Consider the following 8,878-nt stretch of genomic DNA (forward strand, 5'->3'; position numbering starts at 1 on the left):
ACACTCTTTGGGGACAATATTACCCGTGAGAGCAATTCAGAACAGGCCAGAGCTTTCTCCTGATTTCAAGGCCTCTGGTCTACAGCTATACTTCAGGCATGGAGTGGGTGTGGGTGTGGGAAGTGATTCATACCCCCTTCTATCCCTATTTACAGGCTATGTGTTCTGTCTTTTTGTATATGAGTTTTGCTGCAATACCTCACAGAAAAAAAGTGCTTCAGGAGGATGTGTAGTTAAAGAAAGGCTGTGCTCTTATCAGACTTAAATCAGTGCATGTGGGGAATATTCTTTGAAGACACTACAGTTACAATGGTGTAAAATGTGGGAAAATAGAACCTGAAGGTTGGAATCCCTGCTAGCAGGTTGAGAGGCCATGCTGGCAAAGGCCTGCCCTACATTAGAGCTCCCTTTCCTGAGGTACCTCAGAGCTCCCCTGCTTCTGACTCTCAGGCAAGACTTACTCAGACTGCCTTTTCAGCTTAGGCACGCAAGGGGCTTCTGCGGTACTTGCTTTTCAGTTCAACAGTAGTAAGTAGGCACCCACAACAGAGAAAAAAATGTATCCCACTGAACATCTGTTAAGCTATTTATTTCCTTATTTTATGCTACTTGATAGCATAACCATTTTGTATCAGTCCCTGGGTTTAACAAAAACACAGATCACTCTTCTAAAGGAAGTTGGAGAGTTCTGTGCTACCTCAGACAGAAATTTTTGAAATAGTGGGAATTTAATGAAAACATTTTTTTTATAGAGTTCTGTCACCAATGAAGGATGTGATAAACCGTTACCTTTTTTATTCCTACAGTTTCAATTTGAAAATATGAAAGCTATCGCTACATATAATTCTGCTAATTCAGGTATGTTAAATCCTGACAAGACTGTCAGACCCAAAAAGCACAGTTCTAGCCTTGTGGAAATCAGTGACAAAACTACCTGTTCATTTTAGAAGATGCCAAAATTGTACCAAAGTGGTTTGTTTTCTTGTTTCCCCCCCACCCCCGAAAATAAGAATATGATTTACACCTTTCTATATTGATCCTTCTGTTCAGGCAGTCATGATCTTCATCATACTGGGACACTTCAGTGTTTTGCCTTTTATTTTGGATGCTGTCATTTTAGCAGTGCAAATACTAAGTGATATGGGAATACGGTGCTTTGAAGTGCGGACAACTATTCTGTTAATGGCTTGGGAATATGGCTAGCACAGCTGGCTCCATATTGCTTGTGAACAGAATTCCTCTTCTGTTTGCTTCACAAAACTTGATGACAGATTATTAATAACAACTTTCAAAACTCTTTAATATACTAATTAAAATGAATCTCCCTAATACTTACGAAACCATCTCAGAAAACAGCAAGACAGTACTATTACATTAACTGTCCCATTCAGCTGGACTCTAAACCTAAAGGTTCAGAACCCCCAGCAGAATTTACCAGACATTTCTGCTCAATATTGACAGGACCATCTTCATAGCACATTTCTTCAGAGGACTTTATTTGAAACAGGGCCCAAGGTTTCACTCCCTATTTGGTAATCTAATTATCATTGTGCCATTACTTCTTTACTCATACACACGCACACATATACCATATAGACAGTCCCTCTTGTGGCTGTCATAGCTCTATGTGTAGGATGTGACATGTTGGACCAAGCAGGGAGAGCACTAGCAGCTGGAGAAATCTTTATCACAGAACCTTTTAGGAGTAAAGTACTGTCTTCCCTGGAAGTGAGATAAGCTGTAATGACAGAACAACTTTCTGTGTGCCAGGTGGGAGGACTCTGCACTTGCTAGTGAATCTGCGATTGCACTGAGAAAAAAAGAGGAGAGCCTGTAGTCCACCATGTTCTTTGGGATCCAAGAGACTCTGTTTAACCAAAGCAGAATGCTTTGACAACAGAGTATGTCTTGTAAGGATCCCATAAAAAATGTAGCTGTGTTTACTGATGATAGTGTAATGAAGTCATAAACACACACTGCAAGATGAATGCCACGCAATGTCTGGTCGGTATCAGAATTCCTTTAGTAACATATGGGCAAGGAAGCTTAGCGATTCACAGACCATGCTCAGAGTGACTATAGCACCCATGGCTGCATGGAAGTTGGCAACTGATTCTCATGGAGAAAAGTTAGTAAGTTCCCTAAAATTAAAACACGTGTTAGAAAAGAAGGGAGGTCAGAGAAAACATAGAATACTGTTGTCCTAATATGAATCTTTGAACAATTAATACAGCGACTTACACAAACTGTGAGGTTTATAGATAGATTGTACCTTTGATTCACAAGAAGCCTTACTTTACTAGATGCTCCAATTTAAGGTTTCCAGGCATCCCATCTAATCTTCTAATCCAATAATCCTAAAATCCAGCAATTAAAGAATGTTTTGACAAAGCAACCTGAGGCTCATTCCTCTAATTATGCTGCACAGTTTAAGCTCGTTGGCTTCAAACACATAGGTTTACCCATGTAAAATAAGCATGCATTGCATCTGACTTTACTAGATTAATAGACACTTCTGCAGAATGCAGCCTATTAACAGCTTCGTCCAAACTGAAACTAAATCAAGACATCTTATTTGCAAAGACGAAAACTCTGGGGGAAGTGTTCACTCAAGCAGTTCTGTTTCCTTGCCGAGAATGAATGCAATTATACCTCTAACGCTAAGTCATCTCCGAGATGAACAATATTTAAACCAAATAGAATTTAATAAGCAGCTTCTAGAAATCCCTCTCATTCTGTCATATGGGTTGCATTTCTCTTTAAGCTCTGCCATTTTGTTGGTGTTTCCTGTCAGAAGGTGCAGAGTCTGACGATTCAGAATGAAATGTTCAAGTACTGAAGCCATGGAGAGATTGGAAACTTCAGTGATGCAGAGAATTTATATTACGTGTTGGTTAATTTAAGATAATAGAAAAATAGTTCTATGTATTCTTCCTGTGGTAGAATTATACTTTATCACATAAAATTAACACTCCTTCCTGCTCCATTCCTAGACATTAATCATTCCTTCCTTTATTGATCTGTTTTTCTGAGAGGTATGAAAATTAACAGACATCTGACTAATCTCTGGAAAATGTCTCAATCATGAAGGACCTGGGACACTTCTCCTGAGGCAGTAGTTCAACAACTCGCCATTTACAGTCTTGCCACTACACGCAAGACGTGTGCACTGCTGGACCCAATCTACACAGCCCAGCCTCCCTTGCTGGACTCACTCTCCAGAAAGAGGTCCCAGTGACTAAGACCCACGCAGAGTTTTTCCCTTGTGCTCCACTGCAAGTCCTGATCATCAGTCTGCTTTGCTTGCCTGACTGTAATTGTTCTGTGGGAGGATCCTTCGGGCTGCAGAAGGGAACAAACTGAAGAACAAATTAGGAACTTGACTACTAAATTCTGAAATGGCTGGTGGCTGGTACTGGTGGGAGGCCGCATTTCAGGCACCACAAAAAAAGAGTAGCATGAGGAAAAGTTGGGGTGAGGGCAGCGGACCAGGCTTCAAATGATACCCAGCCTATTGTCTTTCCCTCAGCTGAAGCTGCAGCTTGATGAAGATGGAGACTGGTGAATGACTGGCTTTGGAGCAGAGAAAACAGTTACACAGCAGGCCTGGGGGAAGCAAAAGCACTGCTGCACTTCTGCAGAGGAATGCAAAAAGATTTGCACTATTTGAGAACATGTGAGAGAAATTTGGAGTATATAGGGTTTGCCCCAGCAGCTGGAAGAGAAGCTAAATGATACACTGAAGCTGTTGTAGCAGAATTCCATAGTAGAATCATAGAACCATTTAGGTCGGAAAAGACCCTTAAGATCATCAAGCCCAACCAAGCTGTCTTTTCAGAACTCTAAATTGCACTCAGATAAATATGAAGCCTGCACTGTCACAGTCCAATATAGTATGTGTCTCCAGTAAAATACCAGTTTGCTAGTGAAAAAAAATACAGTATTTTCTTTGTGAGGTCTGTTGACCTTCAACCTGGTAAGAGAATAAATTTTTAAAAAGCACAGAAATAGACAAGAGTGTTTTTCACAAGTGGAACCCTTGTAATGGCTTGTGTGACAGGAGGGCTTGGCTTGTTCGGTGCTTGTTTTGGGGATTTAGGAGGGTAATGAACAAAGCAATTATAAGAGACAAAGATATGTAGCTTTTGCATTGTCCCAGCAATCTAGGGGAAATTAATCCACTGGCTGCCTGAAGTTCATCCTTGTAATGCCTTCATTAACCCTTTCATTCAATGAGCCCTCCATTTTCCACTGGATGCAACCTGCAGTTTGCTTGTGTACGTGCCCACATTTTTCTTTCACTTTTATGTTGGGCAGGAGTCCTTCTCTGTTGTGTTTGGTTCTTTTTAGATGCATTAGTCCATTATCAGACCATGTCCAGCTTTTCCAATGCTGGCTGATAGCATTATTACTAAAAATACAGAGCACACTGATATCACTGTACAGTGGTATTTCTTCTTTTCCTAACGGTCTTCCACAACTTCACTGACTTACACATTTTCTGTTGATATTTTATACCTGCTTTTCACAATCTTTTAGCCAGAAGCTAAGGGGTTAATTGTTTTTTATTATATATGTATTGTACAGGCTGAGCAAAGTCTTGGCTAAACATTCTTATTAGCATCAAACGCTCCTCATTCTAAAAAGGTGTTGCTATGCACCTGCTATTTTAATTCATATTATGTTATTAAAATCAAAACAAAGTGTCAGACTAGAAACAGAGCTGTGCTATGAGAGAAGACATCAAAAGTAGACAGATTATGAAGTCTGATATGGGTACTGGAGTAATGTCTAAATTTAGACTATTCTTTCTACGTAGAATTTTTAGGGAACATCCTCAGCAGACATAACTGGTGCTAAAACCAACAACACTGTTTATGTCATCAAGATCTGGATCCTTGTCATCTTGCATAACACAAGAATTACTAGCTTTTATGCAGTTGTCCTGCCCACTGTGATTCTCTGAAGAAGAGACGTGGAGGAAATAATTTTTGCAAGGAAAAGTTGAAAAGCATTTCCTTCTGGCAAGGTGCCCACCCTTGACCACTGCTCAAAATAGGATACCGAGCTAGATGGGCTTTTGGTTTCACCCAGCACAAGTGCTCTTAACTTCTTACATATTCATTCTTTCCACCTGGAACAAAACCTCTTGTTTCTCTTTTGTTTCTAGTCCCAGCCAGCCAGAACTAGGGAAGCAAATGACTGTGCTGCAGTGACTACTGAAACAATCTGCTGGGATCAGATCCCTTTATGTGAGGCACTGAAATGGGTCCTTCCTGCACGCAGTTCCCCAGTGACAACTTGGTAGAAGTTGGTATGCTTTAAATCTTCTTTCTGCCAACAGGAGAATCATGCATTTTGTTAATTATAGACTGGGGGATATAGTTAGCCAACTGGACGCTTTACACGCTGATCAGGAGTTATTCCAAGAAGTACAGAGTGCCTGTTATAATTGTACCTTGCAATGCTGCTGACACGCTGCTCTGTGTCGCCGAATATGGAGACTAGAGAATTTTAAAGGTTTAAGATGAGCAAAGAAGACATTTCAAAAGTACCAAAGCATCAGCCAAGCCTTGGGATCCAACAGATGCTTAATTGCAACGAAAAAAAGGAATGAAATATAAATGTCAAAGTACATACAGAAGAATACTCCAGGAGTATCTGTAACTACTTAGCGAAAGAGATCTTCTTTCCAAGTCTAGAAATTTTTTAGTACACAGATGGTCTAGAATTCAGGGGAAACAAAAGTATCACATCATAAGTCAGTTGTTTAACGTACTCTGTGTTTATATAAACTATGGGTAGACATAGCATTACTGTAATATCGTGGTTGAGAGATCAGCACTCGGATCAGAAAAAGCAGCAGGGGTCTAAGCACAATCATAATTCTCCCCTTTTCTTGCTTAGGCATGGACATGAGATTGGATGGTCCAGTGATTTATGGCAGGGGGCCTGAGCCCATCAACAGGATTTAACGGCCCTGACCAGCCTCACCTGGGGCCTCCACCCATACCCTCGCCCATGGGCCCAGGGGCTCTATTTAAGCCCAGCCCTGGGCCTCTAGTCCCTGCCTGAGCTATGTTTTAGGTGTGCCTGTGCTTGGCTGTGGATCCTGCTGATCAGATTGTGTGACTTCCCAGCTTCTTCTCCTCTCTGCCTGTTGCTACAGCCCTGCCTGATGACTCCCAGGCTGACCCTGACCTGCAGACTGCCTGCCTGCCTTGATGTGGGAACTGTTTTACCGCTGCAAACTTGCCGGGTATATGGATTTTTGCTTACTCCCCCTGCTGCCTCCCCGAGCCTTCCTTGCTCTCTTGCTCTGGTACTGTGGGACAGGGTCCTGGCTGGTGCAGCCTCTCCCATGCCGGCTGTAGTATCGCGTTTGGCTCCTTTGGAAGAAGCCAGCCCTTGCTGAACTCGGGCTGCTTTATGTTATGCTTTGTATTTCTGAAGAGCGTGACTTTCCTATAAAGTCCTATCTTCCCTAGCAAGACTTGGAAGCTAAGCCTCTATTCAGGCTTTGCAGTTATAGAGCACTAATTAAGAGATGAAAATCGATTATTAGAATCTTACAAGTACTGCAACAGTATGATCATGTAATACTAATGAATTGTGCACTAAAACAAATGTTTTTAGGTTAAAAAGCTATTTCTCAAAACCTTGAAGAATATGAGTGATGTTTTGTGTATGACACTTCACAAAACAATTTTTATTGGCCTCCTAACATTTGGCTATCTCTTTTCTCCTCAAAATTTCTACACTTCAGTTACGAAAACTAAGATTTTTTTTTTTACTAACAAAAAGAAAATTAATTATTTGGAGGTTGTTTATGAACTTGTATCAGAAATCCAAGAGTGTTCCGCCTCTGCGGTTTTTCTAAGACCAATGGTTCCACAGAAAATACCAAGAAAAGGCTGGTGCATTTTCAAACTGACAAAGCATTGCATGCTTCTAGTCCGAAGTGTTTTAAGGACAGGAGGTGAAAAATTCTGGCATCTTAGAATTTGGTGGTTCCTGTTGATTTCAGGGGGACCAACACCTTACCCAATAGCTAAAACAGAGATCATTCTGCCATATGAAGTATTTCCAGAGACAAAATACCAGTCAGAAGGTATCTCCTGGCAGGAATTACAATGCACAAGAGAAACCTAACTAACAAAAGAGATACTGCTTGAAGGCGTTCTCAGGGGCAAAATATGTGCTTACTTTGCACAGCCAAGGAAACTTCAAGTATTTAAGCGGGGTGTGTGGCGTATGTGGAAATCTTAACCTGTTAGTGAGGTATGAATCACAGATTGCAGATCATAGAGTGGCAGGGGTTGGAAGGGACCTCTGGAGATCACTTAGTCCAACCCCCTGCTACAGCAGGGTCACCTACAGCAGGCTGCACAGGGCTGCATCCAGGCGGGTTTTGAATGTCTCCAGAGAAGGAGACTCCACAGCCTCCCTGAGCAGCCTGTTCCAGGGCTCTGTCACTCCCAAAGTACAGAAGTTGTTCCTCTTGTTCAGATGGAACTTCCTGTGCCCCAGTTTGGGCCCGTTGCCCCTTGTCCTGTCACTGGGCACCACTGAGAAGAGCCTGGCCCCATCCTCTTGACACCCACCCTTTAGGTATTGATAAGCATTGATAAGGTCCCCTCTCAGTCTTCTCTTCTCCAGGCTAAAGAGCCCCAGGTCTCTCAGCCTTTCTTCATAAGAGAGACGCTCCAGTCCCCTCATCATCTTCATAGCTGCCCACTGGACTCTCTCCAGTAGCTCTGTGTAATACGGTTAGAATGCAACAATCGGTGGCTTTGGCATTGGCAGTGTGAAAGCTCAGGCCAGTACCTAAGCAGTCTCCTGTCTGTTAAAGTGCATTTACTATTTTCAAGATGAAATTGCAAAAACTTTTATCAGAGCTAGAAAAATCTGAAGTCAGAAGACATTGAAAAAAAAAAAACCCAGAAAGCATCAGAGGGGAAAAAAAATTGGTCTTTTGAAGTTTTATATGTAAGGAAAGACCTGGATTTGTGCACTTAAAGCAAACCTTCCTGACATTACAAATCCAAAAAAACTCACTGTGGCCAAAAGCCACATTGCATGTACTTATCTTTGAGAGGAAGGGGGAGGGAGATCAGTTCACAAGCAGGAAATGGCTTCCAGGTGTCTCCTACTCCAGTGCACAACTTGATTGCTACAATCCAGTGATGCCAGGCTTAGCAGTCCCAGCTGTCTTGCTTCTTCTCTAGGATTTAGACTAATCATGCATTATCACAGCCCTTCTCCTGGTGACAAAGCATAACCCTGGCTCTGGAGCTGTGCTTGAACTGCTTAAAGGCTGTGGGTGACTGAAAAAGTTACAGGTAGGCCTTCTCAAACAAGTAGGAGCATGTGCAAACAAGCAGGGTAGATATACATATCCTAGGTCTGGGTATGCACTCATGCCCGTGTGCACAGAAATTCAAACCACATCTGTTTCTGGAGCTGGACAACAAAATTGTCTACTCTGCTTCTTGGTGTGTTGTGGAAGGAAGTAACTGAATGTGGCACTCGTTCAATCCCAGCACTCTGTACAGCTGGTGAAGAGGGGAAAAAAATATCTGTTCCATTTAGTCTACCTCGATGCTTTTTTCTGCCCTTCCCCCCACCCCCCTCCCCTTTCTTCCAGCTGCAGAAACACTTCCTTGTTGGGTATTATGCTTCCTTGTGCAAATATGGTAGGAAGAGCTTTCTGAAGCCTCATTCCATCTTGTTAGTTAAGAATGTAACAAAAAAGTAATTAGCTGATATATCTGACACAGAAAGGGAAGTTAGTTTTAAGGAGCACTGTTAAACACTCTCTTCTGGCCTCTTCCTCATGCAAAAGTTTGAACTTGTAGCATGAAGCAGGCAGAAAAGT

The sequence above is a fragment of the Leptosomus discolor genome, chromosome 11 (assembly GCF_034619465.1).
Source record: "Leptosomus discolor isolate bLepDis1 chromosome 11, bLepDis1.hap2, whole genome shotgun sequence".
Lineage (NCBI taxonomy): Eukaryota > Metazoa > Chordata > Aves > Leptosomiformes > Leptosomidae > Leptosomus > Leptosomus discolor.